This window comes from Ranitomeya variabilis, chromosome 5 (assembly GCF_051348905.1).
Source record: "Ranitomeya variabilis isolate aRanVar5 chromosome 5, aRanVar5.hap1, whole genome shotgun sequence".
Lineage (NCBI taxonomy): Eukaryota > Metazoa > Chordata > Amphibia > Anura > Dendrobatidae > Ranitomeya > Ranitomeya variabilis.
The window spans coordinates 229,966,321-229,987,874 of NC_135236.1; the positions used below are offsets into that span (position 1 = coordinate 229,966,321).

Below are 21,554 nucleotides of genomic sequence, written 5' to 3' on the forward strand. Positions count from 1 at the left end.
TGGTCCACAAGAGGGAGACAATGTTTTACAAAAGAATTCATGCGGTCACAAATGCGGTATGTATGGCAGAACTACTCATTGGATACTTCAATTGAAACGCCGCCAAGTACTGACCGCAGGGGCCTAATTTTGTAGATGGCACAGTATATTTGCAACACTGTAAGAAAGGCCTAATACGGGCCTACATCTCAACACACCTGTTGCAGCAACCAGTAATGACAAATTGATTGACTGATTGATTGATTGATTGATTGATTGCATATTGAATGCAATACAATGCTTGACATACATAGGTGAAGGCAAGGCCAGGCAAGGCACACAAAATGTTGCAAATGGTCAAGTGAAATCAAGCAAAATGCTACATTTGGCATCTGAAATGTGCTTCGCTGACACTGAAAAGTATTCACAAAAAGGGTTAAAAGACAACTTGCGCTGATTTCAATTCAATCTGTTTTTGGAAACCGGATCAGAGAAGGAGTGCACTGTTCCTGGAGATACTGCAATAACGGGTCAATGCGTGGAGTGGACAGAGCAAGCTCCATTTCCAGCTCCCTGGGCTAAAAATCCATTTAATATATGGTCCCCAGATAGGGGACGTATCAGATATTAAACTGATAAGAACAGATACTACACTACATCTTGAGAGGCGGCGACGACGGATGCAAAAGGCCAAGAAGCGATAACCAGAAATGGTTTGCCACTTCTGACGCACCTAGGCCTAAAACTGACACCCATTGTGGAGACAGAGCAAAAAGTGTGCCGCAGGGAAGACATTTCCAGAAACTCTGAGATGCATTCTCAATGACAGTTCTGCTGTGTGTGTGTGTGTGTGTGTTCAAGCTGTGCACAACGCGGTTTGAATATGCATAACTCCGCCTACTTTGAAATTATTCCATCGGGGACAGGGAGTTGCTAGCAATGAAGTTGGCTTTTTCTGAGTGGAGACACCTCTTGGAGGGAGCTTGCTTTCCCTTCCAAGTATTCACCGACCACAAAAACTTGGTGTACATACAGACGGCCCAGCGGCTGAATTCTCGCCAGGCCAGATGGTCCTAGTTCTTCTCCCGGTTCCATTTTACTCTCCATTTTCTCTCTGGGGAGAAGAACATTCATGCCGACGCTCTCTCCCGCTCCGTAGTGTCATCTGAGGAGGAGGATGAGGAGCCTCGGCTTATTGTCCCCTCTGAGAGCCTGAGAACTGTGGCCCCGGTTTCGCTAGAGTCTGTGCCCCCGGGCAAGACATTCGTACCAGCGAATTTGCGACCGGAGGTTCTCTCTTGGGCTCACTCGTCCAGAGTGGGTGGACATTTTGGAACCAAGAGGACATCTGAGCTTTTGGCGAGGACGTACTGGTGGCCGCATATGGCCCGTGACGTCAGGGACTATATTCGGGCGTGTGTCTCCTGCGCCCAGAATCGGTCTTCACGACAACGGCCTGCTGGGTTACTTTACCCCATGCCGGTGGCAGACAGGCCCTGGGAGATGGTCGGGATGGACTTTGTGGTGGGTTTGCCCAAGTCTCGCGGCTGTACCATCATTTGGGTCGTCACCGATCATTTCTCGAAACTGGTGCATTTGGTGCCGCTACCACAGTTACCTTCTGCACGGGCCTTGGCGGCGTTGTTCATTAAACATATCTTCCGCTTACATGGAATGCCTGATAAAGTTGTCAGCGACCGGGGTCCCCAGTTTGCGTCTCGGTTTTGGAGAGAGCTCTGCCGTTTACTCAGCATAGAGCTGAATCTCTCCTCTGCATATCATCCCGAGACAAATGGGTTGGTAGAGAGAACCAATCAGACTCTGGTGACATACTTACGTCATTTTGTCTCTGCTAGGCAGGATGACTGGGCATCTTTGCTACCTTGGGCGGAATTTGCCTTGAACAACGCCGTAGCCGATTCCACTGGTCAGACTCCTTTTCTCCTTAATTACGGCCAGAATCTGCGTGTCCCTGTGCCCATGCCTGTGTCATCCACCGATTCTAGGGTGGCAGACTGGGCAGTGGAGGCACGTGACATCTGGGACCGCACACAGGATACAATCCGGGCCTCCAAGGAGAGAATGAGGGTCTCGGCTGATACACACCGGCGCCCCGCTCCGACCTTTGCTCCTGGCGACTTAGTGTGGCTCTCTGCCCATAACATCAGGCTGCGAGTTGAGTCCACTGTTTGCGCCTCGCTACATTGGCCCATTCAAGGTTCTGGAACAGGTGAACCCTGTGGTCTACCGTTTGGCTATTCCTCCACGCCTTGGTATCACCGATACCTTTCACGTTTCCCTCTTAAAGCCCGTTCTTTTGTCCCGGTTTTCTGAGTCATCTGCCGGGACATCGGGTTCATCCACGGATGAGGTTGAGGTGAATGCTATCGTGGGGTGCAAGGTGGTACGTGGCAAGAAATTTTATCTGGTGGATTGGAAGGGACACGGTCTAGAGGATAGAACCTGGGAGCCTGTGGAGCACATTCGGCTGCTCATTGCAGCTTTTGAGCGTAGCGAGGCTCAAGGAGGGGGGGGCCCTAGGAGGGGGGGTAATGTTAGGAGTCGAGTTTCCTCTGCTGCACAGGGGGAATCTCGATCCATGTCTGCTGCGGTCTCCCATTCTCCATCGGCCGCAGTGGAGCCTGCTCAGCTGAGACGTCAGTCCCAGCGTCTCACTGAGTCTGATTCAGTGCAAAGGGTTATTGCTGCGTCTCCAGGCTCTGCTATTGTACCCTGCACTGATCTACGGCGAACAGGCTTTTCTGGGACTAAGTCCTGCTTTGCACACACTGAGCATGCCCAGGGTAAGATCTCTCACTGGAGATCAAGGGTCACATGTTCAGGTACTGCAGCCAAATCTATTGTTCTTTCTAGGAAGGTCCTGTAGGTACGCAGGCTATGTAGCAGTTTCTCATTGGTCCTCTTTTGGAAGGTCCTGTACATGCTGCTGCTATTTAAGGCTCGCATGGCCGCACGGCCATGCGCTAGTATCTTCTAAAGTTACATGCTTTGCGCCACTGTGGTCATATGCGTGAATGTGTTCAGGGACCCGGCTGAAATAAGCCCCTAGAATGCTGGCACCTCCGGCGAGGAGATTGTGTACGAGAGTATTCAGGGACCCGGCTGAAATAAGCCCCTAGAATGCTGGCACCTCCGGCGAGGAGTGTTGTGTGCATGCATGACCACTGACTGCTCTCTTCTGGGTAGTTAGCCTGTGTCTCTGTGAGAGTTAACAGGGCACAGAGCTTTGCTTTCTCGGCCGCTCTGTGAAGCTAACAGAGCTGGTTAATACCTCCATATTGAGCCGCCATTCACTTAGCGGCAGGATATTTCCTGCACGGTGGACCCCGGGATGCGAACGCACCAATCACATCAATAAATATATTGGGTGCGTTCCGCAAACCCTAACACACAAAATGTTGCAAATAGTCAAGTGAAATCAAGCAAAATGCTACATTTGGCATCTGAAATGTGTGTGCTTCGCTGACACCGAAAAATATTCACATAAAGGGTTAAAAGACAACTTGCACTGATTTCAATTCAATCTGTTTTTGGAAACCGGATCAGAGAAGGAGTGCACTGTTCCTGGAGATACTGCAATAACGGGTCAATACGTGGAGTGGACAGAACAAGCTCCATTTCCAGCTCCCTGGGCTAAAAATCCATTTAATATATGGTCCCCAAATAGGGGACCAGAAATGGTTTGCCACTTCTGACGCACCTAGGCCTAAAACTGGCACCCATTGTGGAGACAGAGCAAAAGAGTGCCGCTGGGAAGACATTTCCAGAAACTCTGGGATGCATTCTCAATGACAGTTCTGCTGTGTGTGTGTGTGTTCAAGCTGTGCACAACGCGTTTTGAATCTGCATAACTCCGCCTACTATGACCACACCCTCCATCCCCATTGTGACTGCACATGAATGTTCCATGCTAAGATTCTATCTACTGCAGGCAGCGCACCTGGTTGGTCAAAAGCATTAGAATACTCACAGGTGTAGATGGACAAGACAAGCAGATTCGAAATCAGCACAGACACCAGGTTTCCTTTTTTTTCAAATACATATAATACACCACATTTAAAAGTCGGTGGTCCACAAGAGGGAGACAATGTTTTACAAAAGAATTCATGCGGTATGTATGGCAGAACTACTCATTGGATACTTCAATTGAAACGCCGCCAAGTACTGACAGCAGGGGCCTAATTTTGTAGATGGCACAGTATATTTGCAACACTGTAAGAAAGGCCTACATCTCAACACACCTGTTGCAGCAACCAGTAAAGACAAATTGATTGATTGTATATTGAATGCAATACAATGCTTGACATACATAGGTGAAGGCCAGGCAAGGCACACAATGTTAGGAGTTGAGTTTCCTCTGCTGCACAGGGGGAATCTCGATCCGTCTCTGCTGCGGTCTCCCATTCTCCATCGGCCGCAGTGGAGCCTGCTCAGCAGAGACGTCGGTCCCAGCGTCTCCCTGAGTCTGATTCAGTGCAAAGGGTTATTGCTGTGTCTCCAGGCTCTGCTATTGTACCCTGCACTGATCTACGGCGAACAGGCTTTTCTGGGACTAAGTCCTGCTTTGCACACTCTGAGCATGCCCAGGGTAAGATCTCTCACTGGAGATCAAGGGTCACATGTTCAGGTACTGCAGTCAAATCTATTGTTCTTTCTAGGAAGGTCCTGTAGGTACGCAGGCTATGTAGCAGTTTCTCATTGGTCCTCTTTGGAAGGTCCTGTACGTGCTGCTGCTATTTAAGGCTCGCATGGCCGCACGGCCATGCGCTAGTATCTTCTAAAGTTACATGCTTTGCGCCACTGTGGTCATATGCGTGAATGTGTTCAGGGACCCGGCTGAAATAAGCCCCTAGAATGCTGGCACCTCCGGCGAGGAGATTGTGTACGAGAGTATTCAGGGACCCGGCTGAAATAAGCCCCTAGAATGCTGGCACCTCCGGCGAGGAGTGTTGTGTGCATGCATGACCACTGACTGCTCTCTTCTGGGTAGTTAGCCTGTGTCTCTGTGAGAGTTAACAGGGCACAGAGCTTTGCTTTCTCGGCCGCTCTGTGAAGCTAACAGAGCTGGTTAATACCGCTATATTGAGCCGCCATTCACTTAGCGGCAGGATATTTCCTGCACGGTGGACCCCGGGTTGCGAACGCACCAATCACATCAATAAATATATTCGGTGCGTTCCGCAAACCCTAACACACAAAATGTTGCAAATGGTCAAGTGAAATCAAGCAAAATGCTACATTTGGCATCTGAAATGTGAGTGCTTCGCTGACACCGAAAAATATTCACATAAAGGGTTAAAAGACAACTTGCGCTGATTTCAATTCAATCTGTTTTTAGAAACCGGATCAGAGAAGGAGTGCACTGTTCCTGGAGATACTGCAATAACGGGTCAATGCGTGGAGTGGACAGAGCAAGCTCCATTTCCAGCTCCCTGGGCTAAAAATCCATTTAATATATGGTCCCCAAATAGGGGACCAGAAATGGTTTGCCACTTCTGACGCACCTAGACCTAAAACTGACACCCATTGTGGAGACAGAGCAAAAGAGTGCCTGTTGTGAATTTGGTTTCTGGGCTCCCCCGGTGGTTACTGGTGGTACTGAACTTGTGTGCTTCATCTCCTCTGTTCACCTGTTTCCATCAGGATGTGGGAGTTTCTATTTAGCCTTGCTCCTCAGTCATTTCTATGCCGGCCAACAATGTTACCAGAAGCCTTTCTGTTGCATGTTCCTGCTCCTAGACTACTATCAGCTAAGTTGGACTTGTAGTCCTAAGATTGTTTTGCATTTTTGTTCCAGTTCTCTGTTTTTGAATATTTCTGAGGCTGGAAGCTCTTGTGAGCTGAAATTGCCACTCTGGTGTCATGAGTTGATATTAGAGTCTTAAAGTAATTTCAGGATGGTGTTTGAAAGGGTTTTCAGCTGACTGTGAAGTTCCCTTTTCTGTCTTCCTACTATCTAGTAAGCGGACCTCAATTTGCTAAACCTATCTTCATACTTCGTATGTCATTTTCCTCTAAAATCACGACAATATATGTGGGGGCTACTGTCTGCCTTTTGGGGAAAATTTCTCTAGAGGTAAGCCAGGTCTGTATTTTCCTCTGCTAGGGTCAGTCAGTCCTCCGGCTGGCGCTGGGCGTCTAGGGATAAAACGTAGGCACGCTACCCGGCCACTGTTAGTTGTGCGGTAGGTTTAGCTCACAGTCAGCTCGAGTTCCCATCTTCCAAGAGCTAGTCCTTTTGTATGCTTTCTACGGTCTCTTGCCATTGAGAACCATGACAGTTTGGCCGGCCAAGAGTTAAAATAATTGGCAGAAGAAAGGAGAGAAAAGAAGTCTGCAGAGAATATTTTTTTTTTTTTCTCCTGAGTTTGCTCATTAGTTGATTCACTTGCATCTCTGCTTACTGCAGCCTTCGTCTCTCTCTCCTTCTAATCCTTGAATGGTTCTGATTTCACCTGATTAAAATGGATCCTCAGAGTTTAGCTATTGGTTTGGATAATCTCGCTATGAAGGTTCAAAGTTTACAGGATTTTGTAATTCATGCTCCTATATCTGAACCTTGAATTCCTTTACCTGAATTTTTCTCCGGGGATAGATCTCGCTTCCAGAATTTCAAACATAATTGTAAATTATTTTTGTCTCTGAGATCTCGCTCCGCTGGAGATCCTGCACAGCAGGTCAGGAATTGTAATTTCCTTGCTCCGGGGCGACCCTCAGGATTGGGCATTTGCTTTGGCACCAGGGGATCCTGCGTTGCTCAGTGTGGATGCGTTTTTCCTGGCTTTGGGGTTGCTTTATGAGGAACCTCATTTAGAGATTCAGGCTGAAAAAGCCTTGATGGCCCTGTCTCAAGGGCAAGATGAGGTTGAAATATACTGCCAAAAATTTCGTAAGTGGTCTGTGCTTACTCAGTGGAATGAGTGCGCCCTGGCGGCGAATTTCAGAGAGGGTCTCTCTGATGCCATTAAAGATGTTATGGTGGGGTTCCCTGTGCCTACAGGTCTGAATGAGTCCATGACAATGGCTATTCAGATTGATCGGCGTTTGCGGGAGCGCAAACCTGTGCACCATTTGGCGGTGTCTACTGAGAAGGCGCCAGAGATTATGCAATGTGATAGAATTCTGTCCAGAAGCGAACGACAGAATTTTAGGCGAAAAAATGGGTTATGCTTCTATTGTGGTGATTCAACTCATGTTATATCAGCATGCTCTAAACGTACTAAGAAGGTTGATAAGTCTGTTTCAATTGGCACTTTACAGTCTAAGTTTATTCTATCTGTGACCCTGATTTGCTCTTTATCGTCTATTACCGCGGACGCCTATGTCGACTCTGGCGCCGCTTTGAGTCTTATGGATTGGTCCTTTGCCAAACGCTGTGGGTTTAATTTAGAGCCTCTGGAAGTTCCTATACCTCTGAAGGGTATTGACTCCACGCCATTGGCTAGTAATAAACCACAATACTGGACACAAGTAACTATGCGTATTAATCCGGATCACCAGGAGATTATTCGCTTCCTTGTGTTGTATAATCTACATGATGTGTTGGTGCTTGGATTGCCATGGCTGCAATCTCATAACCCAGTCCTCGACTGGAAAGCAATGTCTGTGTTAAGCTGGGGATGTCAGGGGACTCATGGGGACGTACCTTTGGTTTCCATTTCGTCATCTATTCCCTCTGAGATTCCGGAATTTTTATCTGATTATCGTGACGTTTTTGAGGAGCCTAAACTTGGTTCACTACCTCCGCACAGAGATTGCGATTGTACTATAGATCTGATTCCGGGCAGTAAGTTTCCAAAGGGTCGTTTATTTAATCTATCTGTGCCTGAACATGCTGCTATGCGGGAATATATTAAGGAGTCCTTGGAAAAGGGACATATTCGTCCTTCGTCATCTCCCTTAGGAGCCGGTTTTTTCTTTGTATCTAAAAAAGATGGCTCTTTGAGGCCGTGTATTGATTATCGGCTTTTGAATAAAATCACGGTTAAATATCAGTATCCTTTGCCACTGCTTACTGATTTGTTTGCTCGAATAAAGGGGGCCAAGTGGTTCTCTAAGATTGATCTTCGTGGGGCGTATAATTTAGTGCGAATTAAGCAGGGGGATGAGTGGAAAACCGCATTTAATACGCCTGAGGGCCATTTTGAGTATTTAGTAATGCCTTTTGGTCTTTCTAATGCCCCTTCAGTCTTTCAGTCTTTTATGCATGACATTTTCCGTGAATATTTGGATAAATTTATGATTGTGTATCTGGATGATATTTTGATTTTTTCGGATGACTGGGACTCTCATGTCCAACAGGTCAGGAGGGTTTTTCAGGTTTTGCGCTCTAATTCCTTGTGTGTAAAGGGTTCTAAGTGTGTTTTTGGGGTTCAAAAGATTTCGTTTTTGGGGTACATTTTTTCCCCCTCTTCCATTGAGATGGACCCTGTCAAGGTTCAGGCTATTTGTGATTGGACGCAACCCTCTTCTCTTAAGAGCCTTCAGAAGTTTTTGGGCTTTGCTAATTTTTATCGTCGATTTATAACTGGTTTTTCTGATGTTGCTAAGCCGTTGGCTGATTTGACTAAGAAGGGTGCTGATGTTGCTGACTGGTCCCCTGCTGCTGTGGAGGCCTTTCGGGAGCTTAAGCGCCGCTTTTCTTCCGCCCCTGTATTGCGTCAGCCTGATGTTACTCTTCCTTTTCAGGTTGAGGTCGACGCTTCAGAAATCGGAGCTGGGGCGGTTTTGTCGCAGAAAAGTTTCGACTGCTCCGTGATGAGACCTTGCGCGTTCTTTTCTCGTAAATTTTCGCCCGCTGAGCGAAATTATGATATTGGTAATCGGGAGCTCTTGGCTATGAAGTGGGCTTTTGAGGAGTGGCGTCATTGGCTTGAGGGGGCTAGACATCAGGTGGTGGTATTGACCGACCACAAGAATTTGATTTATCTTGAGTCTGCCAGGCGCCTGAATCCTAGACAGGCGCGCTGGTCGTTATTTTTCTCTCGGTTTAATTTTGTGGTTTCTTACCTACCGGGTTCTAAAAATGTGAAGGCGGATGCCCTTTCTAGGAGTTTTGAGCCTGATTCCCCTGGTAATTCTGAACCTACAGGTATCCTTAAGGATGGAGTGATATTATCTGCTGTTTCCCCAGACTTGCGACGGGTCTTGCAGGAGTTTCAGGCGGATAGACCTGTTCGTTGCCCGCCTGGTAGACTGTTTGTTCCGGATGATTGGACCAGTAGAGTCATCTCGGAGATACATTCTTCTGCGTTAGCTGGTCATCCTGGAATCTTTGGTACCAGGGATTTGGTGGCTAGGTCCTTCTGGTGGCCTTCCCTGTCGCGAGATGTGCGAGGTTTTGTGCAGTCTTGTGATGTTTGTGCTCGGGCCAAGCCTTGTTGTTCTCGGGCTAGTGGATTGTTGTTATCTTTGCCTATTCCGAAGAGGCCTTGGACTCACATCTCCATGGATTTTATTTCTGATCTCCCTGTTTCTCAGAAGATGTCTGTCATCTGGGTGGTGTGTGACCGTTTCTCTAAGATGGTCCATTTGGTCCCCTTGCCTAAATTGCCTTCCTCATCCGAGCTGGTTCCTCTGTTTTTTCAAAATGTGGTTCGCTTGCATGGTATTCCGGAGAATATCGTTTCTGACAGGGGAACCCAATTCGTGTCTAGATTTTGGCGAGCGTTCTGTGCTAGGATGGGCATTGATTTGTCTTTTTCGTCTGCTTTCCATCCTCAGACTAATGGCCAGACCGAGCGAACTAATCAGAACTTGGAGACTTATTTGAGGTGTTTTGTGTCTGCGGATCAGGATGATTGGGTTGCCTTTTTGCCCTTGGCGGAGTTTGCCCTCAATAATCGGGCTAGTTCTGCCACCTTGGTTTCTCCTTTCTTCTGTAATTCGGGGTTTCATCCTCGTTTCTCTTCCGGTCAGGTGGAGTCTTCGGATTGTCCTGGAGTGGATGCTGTGGTGGAGAGGTTGCATCAGATTTGGGGGCATGTGGTGGACAATTTGAAGTTGTCCCAGGAGAAGACTCAGCAGTTTGCCAACCGCCGTCGTCGTGCTGGTCCTCGTCTTTGTGTTGGGGACTTGGTGTGGTTGTCTTCTCGTTTTGTCCCTATGAAGGTTTCTTCTCCTAAGTTTAAGCCTCGGTTCATCGGCCCATACAAGATATTGGAGATTCTTAACCCTGTGTCCTTTCGTTTGGACCTCCCTGCATCTTTTTCTATTCATAATGTCTTCCATCGGTCATTGTTGCGCAGGTATGAGGTACCGGTTGTGCCTTCCGTTGAGCCTCCTGCTCCGGTGTTGGTTGAGGGTGAGTTGGAGTACGTTGTCGAGAAGATCTTGGACTCCCGTGTTTCCAGACGGAGACTTCAGTATTTGGTCAAGTGGAAGGGCTACGGTCAGGAGGATAATTCTTGGGTGACAGCCTCTGATGTTCATGCCTCCGATTTGGTCCGTGCCTTTCATAGGGCTCATCCTGATCGCCCTGGTGGTTCTGGTGAGGGTTCGGTGCCCCCTCCTTGAGGGGGGGGTACTGTTGTGAATTTGGTTTCTGGGCTCCCCTGGTGGTTACTGGTGGTACTGAACTTGTGTGCTTCATCTCCTCTGTTCACCTGTTTCCATCAGGATGTGGGAGTTTCTATTTAGCCTTGCTCCTCAGTCATTTCTATGCCGGCCAACAATGTTACCAGAAGCCTTTCTGTTGCATGTTCCTGCTCCTAGACTACTATCAGCTAAGTTGGACTTGTAGTCCTAAGATTGTTTTGCATTTTTGTTCCAGTTCTCTGTTTTTGAATATTTCTGAGGCTGGAAGCTCTTGTGAGCTGAAATTGCCACTCTGGTGTCATGAGTTGATATTAGAGTCTTAAAGTAATTTCAGGATGGTGTTTGAAAGGGTTTTCAGCTGACTGTGAAGTTCCCTTTTCTGTCTTCCTACTATCTAGTAAGCGGACCTCAATTTGCTAAACCTATCTTCATACTTCGTATGTCATTTTCCTCTAAAATCACCGACAATATATGTGGTATGTGGGGGCTACTGTCTGCCTTTTGGGGAAAATTTCTCTAGAGGTAAGCCAGGTCTGTATTTTCCTCTGCTAGGGTCAGTCAGTCCTCCGGCTGGCGCTGGGCGTCTAGGGATAAAACGTAGGCACGCTACCCGGCCACTGTTAGTTGTGCGGTAGGTTTAGCTCACAGTCAGCTCGAGTTCCCATCTTCCAAGAGCTAGTCCTTTTGTATGCTTTCTACGGTCTCTTGCCATTGAGAACCATGACAAGTGCCGCTGGGAAGACATTTCCAGAAACTCTGGGATGCATTCTCAATGACAGTTCTGCTGTGTGTGTGTGTGTTCAAGCTGTGCACAATGCGTTTTGAATCTGCATAACTCCGCCTACTATGACCACACCCTCCATCCCCATTGTGACTGCACATGAATGTTCCGTGCTAAGATTCTATCTACTGCAGGCAGCGCACCTGGTTGCTCAAAAGCATTAGAATACTCACACAGGTGTAGATGGACAAGACAAGCAGATTCAAGATCAGCACAGGCACCATTTTTACTTATTTTTTTTTTTAAATGCATATAATACGCCGCATTGAAAAGTCGGTGGTCCACAAGAGGGAGACAGTATTTCACAAAAGAATTCATGCGGTCACAAATGCGGTATGTATGGCAGAACTACTCATTGGATACTTCAATTGAAATGCCGCCAAGTACTGACAGCAGGGGCCTAATTTTGTAGATGGCACAGTATATTTGCAACACTGGTACAAAGGCCTAATACAGGCCTACATCTTAACACACCTGTTGCAGCAACCAGTAAAGACAAATTGATTGAATGATTGATTAAGTGGCGTAGGAAGGGGAGGGCGGGGGGGCGGGCCGCCCTGGGCGGCACAATGCCGCGAACGGCACAATGCCGGGGGCGGGTCCGACCCAGAGAGGAGGAGGAGGAAGGAAAAAAAAAAAATAGAGACGCGCGCCGACCGCCGCCATGACCAGGCCCCCCCTCCGATGCCAGCGTTGGCATTGGGCCCCCCGCCCCTTCTAATACTCACCTCTCCTGGTTCCTGTGGCAGCTGCAGCATCTCTTCAGCGCCCTCTGACTCTGCGACGTCTCAGGTCAGAGGGTGTGATGACGTCATCACTGCGTGCTCAGCCTCTCAGTCCTGAGCGTTGCAGGGCCGGAGAGATGCTGAGTGCACCGGACCTGCGCTGGGAACGGGAGAGGTGAGGATTTTACTTTTTTTTTTTTCTTTATGTCTGACTTATGTGGACACACTGGGGGTAATATGCTGGACACACTGGGGCAGATAGATTGCTGGACACACTGTCTGGGGGCAATGCTGGAGACCCTGGGCCAGATTGCTGGAGACACTGAGGGCAATGCTGGACACTGGGGCAGATTGCTGGAGACACTGGGGGCAATGCTGGACACTGGGGCAGATTGCTGGACACACTGGGGCAATGCTGGACACTGGGGCAGATTGCTGGACACACTGGGGCAATGCTGGACACTGGGGCAATGCTGGACACTGGGGCAGATTGCTGGACACACTGGGGCAATGCTGGACACTGGGGCAGATTGCTGGACACACTGGGGCAATGCTGGACACTAGGGCAGATTGCTGGACACACTGGGGCAATGCTGGACACTGGGGCAGATGGCTGGAGACACTGGGGCAATGCTGGACACTGGGGCAGATTGCTGGACACACTGGGGCAATGCTGGACACTAGGGCAGATTGCTGGACACACTGGGGCAATGCTGGACACTGGGGCAGATGGCTGGAGACACTGGGGCAATGCTGGACACTGCGGCAGATTGCTGGACACACTGGGGCAGATTGCTGGACACACTGGGGCAGATTGCTGGACACACTGGGGCAGATTGCTGGACGCACTGGGGCAGATTGCTGGACGCACTGGGGCAGATTGCTGGACGCACTGGGGCAGATTGCTGGACACTGGGGCAGATTGCTGGACACTGGGGCAGATTGCTGGACACACTGGGGCAATACTGGACACTGGGGCAGATTTCTGGACACACTGGGGCAATACTGGACACTGGGGCAGATTGCTGGACACACTGGGGGCAATGCTGGACATACTGGGGCAGATTGCTGGACACACTGGTGGTAATATGCTGGACACACTGGGGCAGATTGCTGGACACATTGGGGCAGATTGCCGGACACACTGGGGCAGATTGCTGGACACACTGTCTGGGGGCAATACTGGACACACTGGGGCAATATGCTTGACATACTGGGGCAGATTGCTGGACACACTGGGGCAGATTGCTGAACACACTGGGGGCAGGACTGGAGGCATGGGCAGAATGTAGATACAGGGCATGATTGGAGACACGGGGCAGAATGAAAGACATGGGGCAGGATTGGATCATGGGGCAGGATGGATACGATGGAGACAGATGGGGCAGGATGGGGAGATCATATGGGGCAGAATGGATACTCATTAGGGCAGGATGGGAGAACATATTGCAGGAGCCAGGAATGAGACACACGGGGCCAGGGTGGGGAATATTATTACCATAGGGGCTAATTAAGCGATATTATTACTGCAGTGATGTATTTATTTTATTTTTTTAGTATACTGTTTTAAATGGGGGGGCGGTCCTGTTACTGTGCAGAGTGACACTATATCGCCTTTTTTCTTCATGTGGTGTAATGTAGAAGTTGTGAAAAATTAAGTAATGTGTTCTGCAAGCGGAGCTCGAGATAACTGCGTTATTTCCTGCAGAAATGAGTCCTGGCTGGAAGAAATGATGGCCGTCTGTGCTGGATGAAGGATGAAGGGCTTCACCTAGAGACGTCACTGGTGAGTCAGTGTTACCTATACACTGACACTATACTCTGTATACTATATACAGCGGTCCTGAGTACAATGTCACCAGTGATCACTGTATTACCTATACATTATATACAGAGCTCCTGTGTATAATACCACCAGTGATCTCTGTATTACCTCTACACAGACACTGCATACTAAGTACAGATCTCCTGTGAATACTGGCACTTATGGTGATAGCATTGTGTGTTTTTTTATTATTACTGATCAGTATTGTAGTATTCAGTCACTATGTGGTGGTAATATGTGGTCTGGAAATGGTGTTGTGGTATTTGTCCCTTGTATGTGCTATTTGGTCACCAAGGGGTGGTAATATGTGGTCTTGACATGGTGCGGTGGTATTTGTCCCTCGTATGTAGTATTATTCGGTCACTATGTGGTCTGGTCATGGTGTGGTGGTATTTTCCCCTGTATGTGGTATTATTGGTCTTGGTATAGTAGATTGTGTTGTGTATGGTGGTCATTTGTGCTCTCTGATATTAATTAGGAGAAGATTCTTTATTTCCATTAGAGTTTTAATGCTTTGTACACAGCGGCGGAGATGCACTTACAGGGGGTTTCCTGTGGAAAAAAGTAATCACCTCTCAACAGGATAAGTGATAACGTATTGATTGGTGGGGGTTTGACTGCTTGGACCCATTCAGCAAAATGTGGAACTTTTTATCCCCATTAGACTGGAGTGGCATGTCTGACTAGATCACTGATCCATTCATTCACTCTGTGGCTGCACTTGTTTTTTTCTGGAAGCCCCAAAGAGAATGTTAGCCCCCCCCGCGTAAACCAAGAATGAATACAGCGGGGGTCTCATGGCATCACAAACCCTATTTTAGTTATATGGCTTTCCTTATGAAAGGTCATCTAAAGTTCAGGTCAGTCAGGTAGGGAGTTTGGAAACTGGTTTTATCCAGTTTTTCTAATCTGCCTGGCACCTATTTTAGCTGTTTTTTATTGGATGTTGGGGGTTTTGGCGCCCATATTTTGATTATATAAACCCGGGTTTCTGGGGTTTTTGTCATTCTACCGGACTAAGAAGAAAAGAAGAAGAGGTACCCGGAAGATGGAGAATCTCTTGCAGCAGCTCCTGACCAGAGCCGGCGCCGAGGGTGGAGTGGACTGGCTTCAGCGCTGCCTCGCTATAGAACCTGTTTCGGCGGCAGCTGATGCGGTCCCTCCTCCTCCAGAAGCCTCCCTCCAGCCGCCGTGTCAAGCCTCTCCGATCCCGCCGGCATCTCCTGCCTCAGTGCGGCATAGAAGACAGAAGATCCCTTACTCCCCTTCAGCGTCGCCGCCTGCCTCCAGCCGCACGGGTCAGGAAGAGAAGGGAAAGTCGCGGCGACGCCCCACCAGGAAGTCTCGCAGTCCTGCGCGAGACTTCCGCAGCCAGCACCAGGCCACAGCTCCGTCCTCCTCAGCTGTTCCGGACGGGAGGCCCGCAACTCACCGCGGCCGTAAAAGCGCTGCGGTGTCAGCGGCTCCCGCAGCGGCTGCGGCTTCCACACTCCCGGCCCACGCCAGCATCCGGGATGAACCTGTCACCTCGCAGTCTGAAGAGGAGGAAGATTCGCCAGTCGCAGCAGCTTCCCATGTGAGCTTGCCTAACTCGGAGGGCTGGAGCTCCAGCTGCAGCAGACATCCCAGGACCGACCATCTTTCAGCGAGGGGTGAGACTGTCAATGTACCCATGTCTGTCCCTCACTCTCATCTGACAAGTATTGTTAGGAAGGTGTTAGCTGAGACATTAAGGGATGCTATCCCATCTCATGTGAGCACTTCAGATATACGTAGTGCTGCATTATCTGACACTTTACCAGCTAGCACTCTTCCTATTAATACTTTTAAGGAAGCTCTCACATGCGAGTTGTCTCCTTTGGGATTCCACTTAAGCTCTTCTGTGAAAGAGCTTATTTGGAATAATAACTATGTGGATATTTTTTTATTACTGCCTAGAAAAGACCAGCCTGGTAAGTCAGATAAAAGGGATGATAAAACTGACCCAGCCGATTTTAAACGCACCAATGCTAAATCATTCAACAATTGGGTGCAAGCATTTTCCATTTTTGCTGCAGTTTTGGGGGAGAAATCCCCTCATCTGTGCAGCAAATTATTTCAACACTTAGATATCATATTGGAAGCTTATCGTAATTTTGGCGGGTTCGCTTGGCTGAATTACGATGAAGCTTTCAGGCACAAGTTATCAGTCCACCCTGAGCTCCATTGGGGAGTGAAGGATATCGGGTTGTGGATTAACCTTATGCTTCCACAGAGACACAGTAATCCTAAACAGATCCCCTCTAGCAGTTTAAAACGTGGCGTTTGTTTCGCTTTCAATGATTCCTTTTGCAAGTGGAACAACAATTGTAGATTCCGCCACGAATGTTCATTCTGTGGTAACGCACACCCAATGGCAAAATGCTTCAAAAAACAAGCAGCTCAGCAGTCCTCTGCTAAAGAGCATACTACAAAAAGCACAGACACCAGTGAATCTGGCAAACATGTCCCCATGGTTAAGCAGATTTCCAGATCAGGAGATCAGTGAATTGTTGTTTTATGGATTTTCCGAGGGATTCTTTGTGCCTCAATTTAAAGGGGTGGGCTGTTCAGTTGCTCCCAATTTACCTTCCTTAAAGGCCAATCCAGAGGTTGCTAGGGACAAAATTATTAATGAAATTCAACTAGGCAGAGTTGCAGGCCCTTTTGAAACACCTCCGTTTTCTAACTTTCGTATATCTCCTCTGGGTATAGTTCCAAAAAAAGACGAGGGCTCATTCCGATTAATTCATCACTTATCCCACCCATTGGGTTCATCCCTGAATGATGAAGTGGACAAGTCCTTAGTTTCAGTATCTTACTCTTCATTTGATTCTGCATTAGAGATCCTTAAAAAATTCGGCTCCAATGCCTTAATGTCCAAGTCGAACATTAAATCTGCTTTTAGGCTCCTCCCCGTCCAGCCATCCGGTTTTAATTCACTAGGTTTTTGTTTTGATGGCTGTTTCTTTTATGATAAATGCTTGCCCATGGGTTTTTCTTTGTCCTGCTTTTATTTTGAAAGTTTCTCCTCTTTCCTGCATTGGGTTTTACAAAATGAGTGTAAAGATGCAGGTATCCTGCACTATCTAGATGATTTTTTGTTTATTGGGCCTTTTGGCTCCTCCACATGCGAGGACGCCCTTAATAAATTTATTCTTATGTGTGATTACTTCGGTGTCCCTATCGCTCATGAAAAGACAGTTGGTCCTTCTAGATCCATTGAGTTCTTAGGAATCACTCTTGATTCCCAGAAAATGGAATCTAGGCTTCCAGCGGAAAAAATTTTGAAACTTAGCACTGCTTTATTGAATTTTATAACAAAGGATAAGGTTACCCTTAAAGAACTTCAATCCTTGTTAGGATTATTGAATTTTGCGGTTCGGGTGATTCCGATTGGTCGGGCTTTTTGTAGAAGTCTATATGATGCCACCAAGGGTGTATCTTCACCTCATTCTCACATTAGGATCCGATCTGATCTGAAGGAGGATGCCAAAATATGGCTTCCCTTTTTATCAGAGCATAACGGCATATCTTTGTGGCAGTCATCTTTCGTGTCGGCTGATTCGTTTCCATTTCTTTTTTCGTTTGATAAGCATCTCGGCGGTAGCATCTTTTTTGTTTCCCATTGGACTTCCTTCGATTGGCCAACGACTTGGATGTCGGATCGTTTAGTTTCAAATTTGACAGTCCTAGAAATTTTTTCCATTTTTGCTGGAATTTTTACTTGGGGATCTCTAATGCAGAACTCTAGAATTTTATTTCTTTCCTCTAACCAAGCGGTAATTTTTGCGATTAATACTTTATCTTCTAAAAATACTGTCGTAGCCAAAATCTTGAGACAATTGGTTTTTCTATGCCTTAAATTTAATATATGGCTTAAGGCTAAGTTAGGACAGAGCAAACTGCTAGGTGTAACGGACTCTTTACTTAATCGTCAGTGGTCACATTTTTTTCTCCAGGTTCCCAATGCGGACTCAGAAGTGACTCTCTTACCCCCTTCAATTTGGGACCTGATTACAATCTAATACCGCATTTTATTAAACATTCATTATCCGAGAGATCATGGGCTGGCTATTCAGCCGCATGGCGTAATTGGAATGATTTTTGTGACTTACATTATTTTGATCCATTAGTTTCTGATCCAATAGCAGCACTGAAATTTGCTGCGGACATGGTCCAGAGGGGCTTGTCATACTCTGCAGTGGCAAAAAGCCTCGCAGGAGTTTCTTTTTTCCTTAAGCTTTCTGGCAAAACGCCTTTAACCAATCTTTTTCCGGTGAAACAGTTTTTAAAAGGCTTCAGGAAGTCTAACTTTATGCCCGATGCTAGAAGACCTATATCTCTATCGCTGCTCAGGGATTTATGCTCTAGTCTCATCCATGTTTGTTTGAATTCTGATGAGGCATTATTATTTAGCGCTATTTTTTCATTGTCATTTTTCGGTGCACTTCGCATTGGCGAAGTGGTGTCTCTTAAAAAATCTAAACCTTCAGGACTTATGATATCTGATGTGCAAATTCACGAAGCCTTTTTAATCCTATTCATTAGGAAATCAAAGACGGATCAGCTAGGTAGAGGTTCAAGGTTGAAGATTAACGCAATATCTGATCCAACCATTTGCCCTGTGAATAAGCTGTCAATTTGGATTAAAACTAGACCTGTAAACCAAGGCCCATTATTCATTCACAGGGACTTATCACCGGTCACAGTATTCCAATTTAACTTTATCCTAAAGAAATGCTTGAGCTTTTTAGATTTGGAACATCTGAGAATTACTTCACATTCGTTTCGAATTGGAGCGGCCACAGAGGCCTCTAGGGCCGGCCTCTCTGAGTCTGGAATAAAAGAATTGGGTAGATGGAACTCCAAGAGGTTCAAATTGTATATTAGACATGATCTTTATGATTATTAATTATTGATTTTCTTTTAGGTCCGCTAGTTATCTGGATAGTCGGACATTCTTTTGTCTTTTGGGCCCAGAAGAGGGCTAGTGTTGTGAATTAGACTTTTTTGGCTCCCTCTTGTGGTCACTAGTGATATGACTCTGGGATTGTCTTTCCTCAGTTTGGCACTCACCTGGGTCGTTAGTCCAGGGGTGTTGCTATATGAACTTCCTGAATTCTTAGTCTGGTGCCTGGCATCGTTGTAATCAGTACTTTCTGTTTGCTCCTGTCTGCTGGTCCGGGTTCTTGCAAAATTAAGCTAAGTCCTGCTTCCTTGTCTTTTGGTTATTTGCATTGCTCTTATTTTTGTCCAGCTTGTACTAAATGTGATTCCTGATTTTGCTGGAAGCTCTAGGGGGCTGGTATTCTCCCCCCGGGCCGTTAGACGGTTCGGGGGTTCTTGAATATCCAGCGTGGAAATTTTGATAGGGTTTTTGCTGACCATATAAGTCATCTTACTATATTCTGCTATTAGTCAGTGGGCCTCTCTTTGCTAAATACCTAGTTCATTCTTACGTTTGTCTTTTCTTCTTACCTCACCGTTATTATTTGTTGGGGGCTTGTATCCAACTTTTGGGGTCTTTTCTCTGGAGGCAAGAAAGGTCTATCTTTTCCCTTCTAGGGTTAGTTAGTTCTCCGGCTGGCGCGAGACGTCTAGAACCAACGTAGGCACGTTCCCCGGCTGCTGCTATTTGTGGTGCTAGGATTAGATATACGGTCAGCCCAGTTACCACTGCCCTATGAGCTGGTTTTTTATGTTTGCAGACTTAGTATTTATTTCTGAGACCCTCTGCCATTGGGGTCATAACAGTATGCCAGGACCAACATTGAATGTTTAATGCATTGCAGAAGTGGGATAATAAGAAACGAAATTCTGAGGTTTTTTTTTTTTCCTCTCTTTCTTCCTCCCCTTTACCTCTGAGTGGCTTATGCTTGCTGCAGACATGAATGTCCAGACTTTGATTACAAGTGTGGATCAGCTTGCTGCTCGTGTGCAGGGCATACAAGATTTTGTTGCCAGTAGTCCAATGTCTGAACCTAAAATACCTATTCCTGAACTGTTCTCTGGAGACCGATTTAAGATTAGGAATTTCAGGAATAATTGTAAATTGTTTCTATCTCTGAGACCCCGTTCGTCTGGAGACTCAGCTCAGCAAGTTAAAATTGTTATCTCTTTCTTGCGGGGCGACCCTCAGGATTGGGCTTTCTCGCTAGCGCCAGGAGATCCGGCATTGGCGAATATTGATGCGTTTTTTCTGGCGCTCGGATTGCTTTACGAGGAACCCAATCTTGAAATTCAGGCAGAAAAAGCCTTGCTGGCTATTTCTCAGGGCCAGGATGAAGCTGAAGTGTATTGCCAAAAATTTCGGAAATGGTCCGTGCTTACTCAGTGGAATGAGTGTGCTCTGGCCGCAAATTTCAGAAATGGCCTTTCTGAAGCCATTAAGAATGTGATGGTGGGTTTCTCCATTCCTACAAGTCTGAATGATTCCATGGCGCTGGCTATTCAAATTGATCGGCGTTTGCGGGAGCGCAAAACTGCTAATCCTCTGGTGGTGTTGTCTGAACAGACACCTGATTTAATGCAATGTGATAGAATTCAGACTAGAAATGAACGGAAAAATCATAGACGTCAGAATGGGTTGTGTTTTTACTGTGGTGATTCTACACATGTTATATCAGCATGCTCTAAACGCCTAACAAGGGTTGTTAGCCCTGTCGCCATTGGTAATTTGCAACCTAAATTTATTTTGTCTGTGACTTTAATTTGCTCATTGTCTTCCTACCCTGTTATGGCGTTTGTGGATTCAGGTGCTGCCCTGAGTCTTATAGATCTGTCATTTGCCAGGCGCTGTGGTTTTGTTCTTGAGCCATTGGTAAATCCTATCCCTCTTAGAGGTATTGATGCTACGCCATTGGCGGAAAATAAACCGCAGTTCTGGACACAGGTAACCATGTGTATGACTCCTGAACATCGGGAGGTGATTCGTTTTCTTGTTCTGCATAAAATGCATGATTTGGTCGTTTTGGGTCTACCATGGTTACAGACCCATAATCCAGTCTTAGATTGGAAGGCAATGTCGGTGTCAAGTTGGGGCTGTCAGGGAATTCATGGTGATTCCCCGCCGGTGTCTATTGCTTCCTCTACTCCTTCGGAAGTTCCTGAGTATTTGTCTGATTTTCAGGATGTATTCAGCGAGTCCAGGTCCAGTGCTCTGCCTCCTCATAGGGACTGTGACTGCGCTATAGATTTGATTCCAGGTAGTAAGTTTCCTAAGGGAAGACTATTTAATCTGTCTGTACCTGAGCATACCGCAATGCGTTCGTATATCAAGGAGTCTCTGGAGAAGGGGCATATCCGTCCATCCTCTTCCCCTCTTGGTGCGGGATTCTTTTTTGTGGCCAAGAAGGACGGATCTTTGAGACCTTGTATTGACTATCGGCTTCTGAATAAAATCACTGTTAAATTTCAGTATCCTTTGCCTCTGTTGTCGGACTTGTTTGCCCGGATTAAAGGTGCCAAGTGGTTCACCAAGATAGATCTTCGTGGTGCGTACAACCTTGTGCGCATTAAGCAGGGAGATGAATGGAAAACTGCATTTAATACGCCCGAAGGTCATTTTGAGTACTTGGTGATGCCTTTTGGTCTCTCTAATGCTCCTTCAGTGTTTCAGTCCTTTATGCATGATATTTTCCGGAAGTATCTGGATAAATTTATGATT

At 46.9% G+C, this 21,554-nt stretch overlaps 1 non-coding gene and 2 pseudogenes across 1 annotated transcript; all 3 read right to left on the reverse strand.

The window, feature by feature from the left end:
• Positions 1-472: 472 nt before the first annotated feature.
• On the reverse strand, positions 473-681 carry LOC143777736 (U2 spliceosomal RNA; annotated as a pseudogene).
• A 2,867-nt stretch (positions 682-3,548) lies between these two features.
• Positions 3,549-3,723, reverse strand: LOC143777399 (U2 spliceosomal RNA; annotated as a pseudogene).
• A 1,629-nt stretch (positions 3,724-5,352) lies between these two features.
• On the reverse strand, positions 5,353-5,538 carry LOC143777394 (U2 spliceosomal RNA). The gene has a single exon (XR_013216139.1). It is a non-coding gene; the product is annotated as a U2 spliceosomal RNA (small nuclear RNA).
• Positions 5,539-21,554: the final 16,016 nt, after the last annotated feature.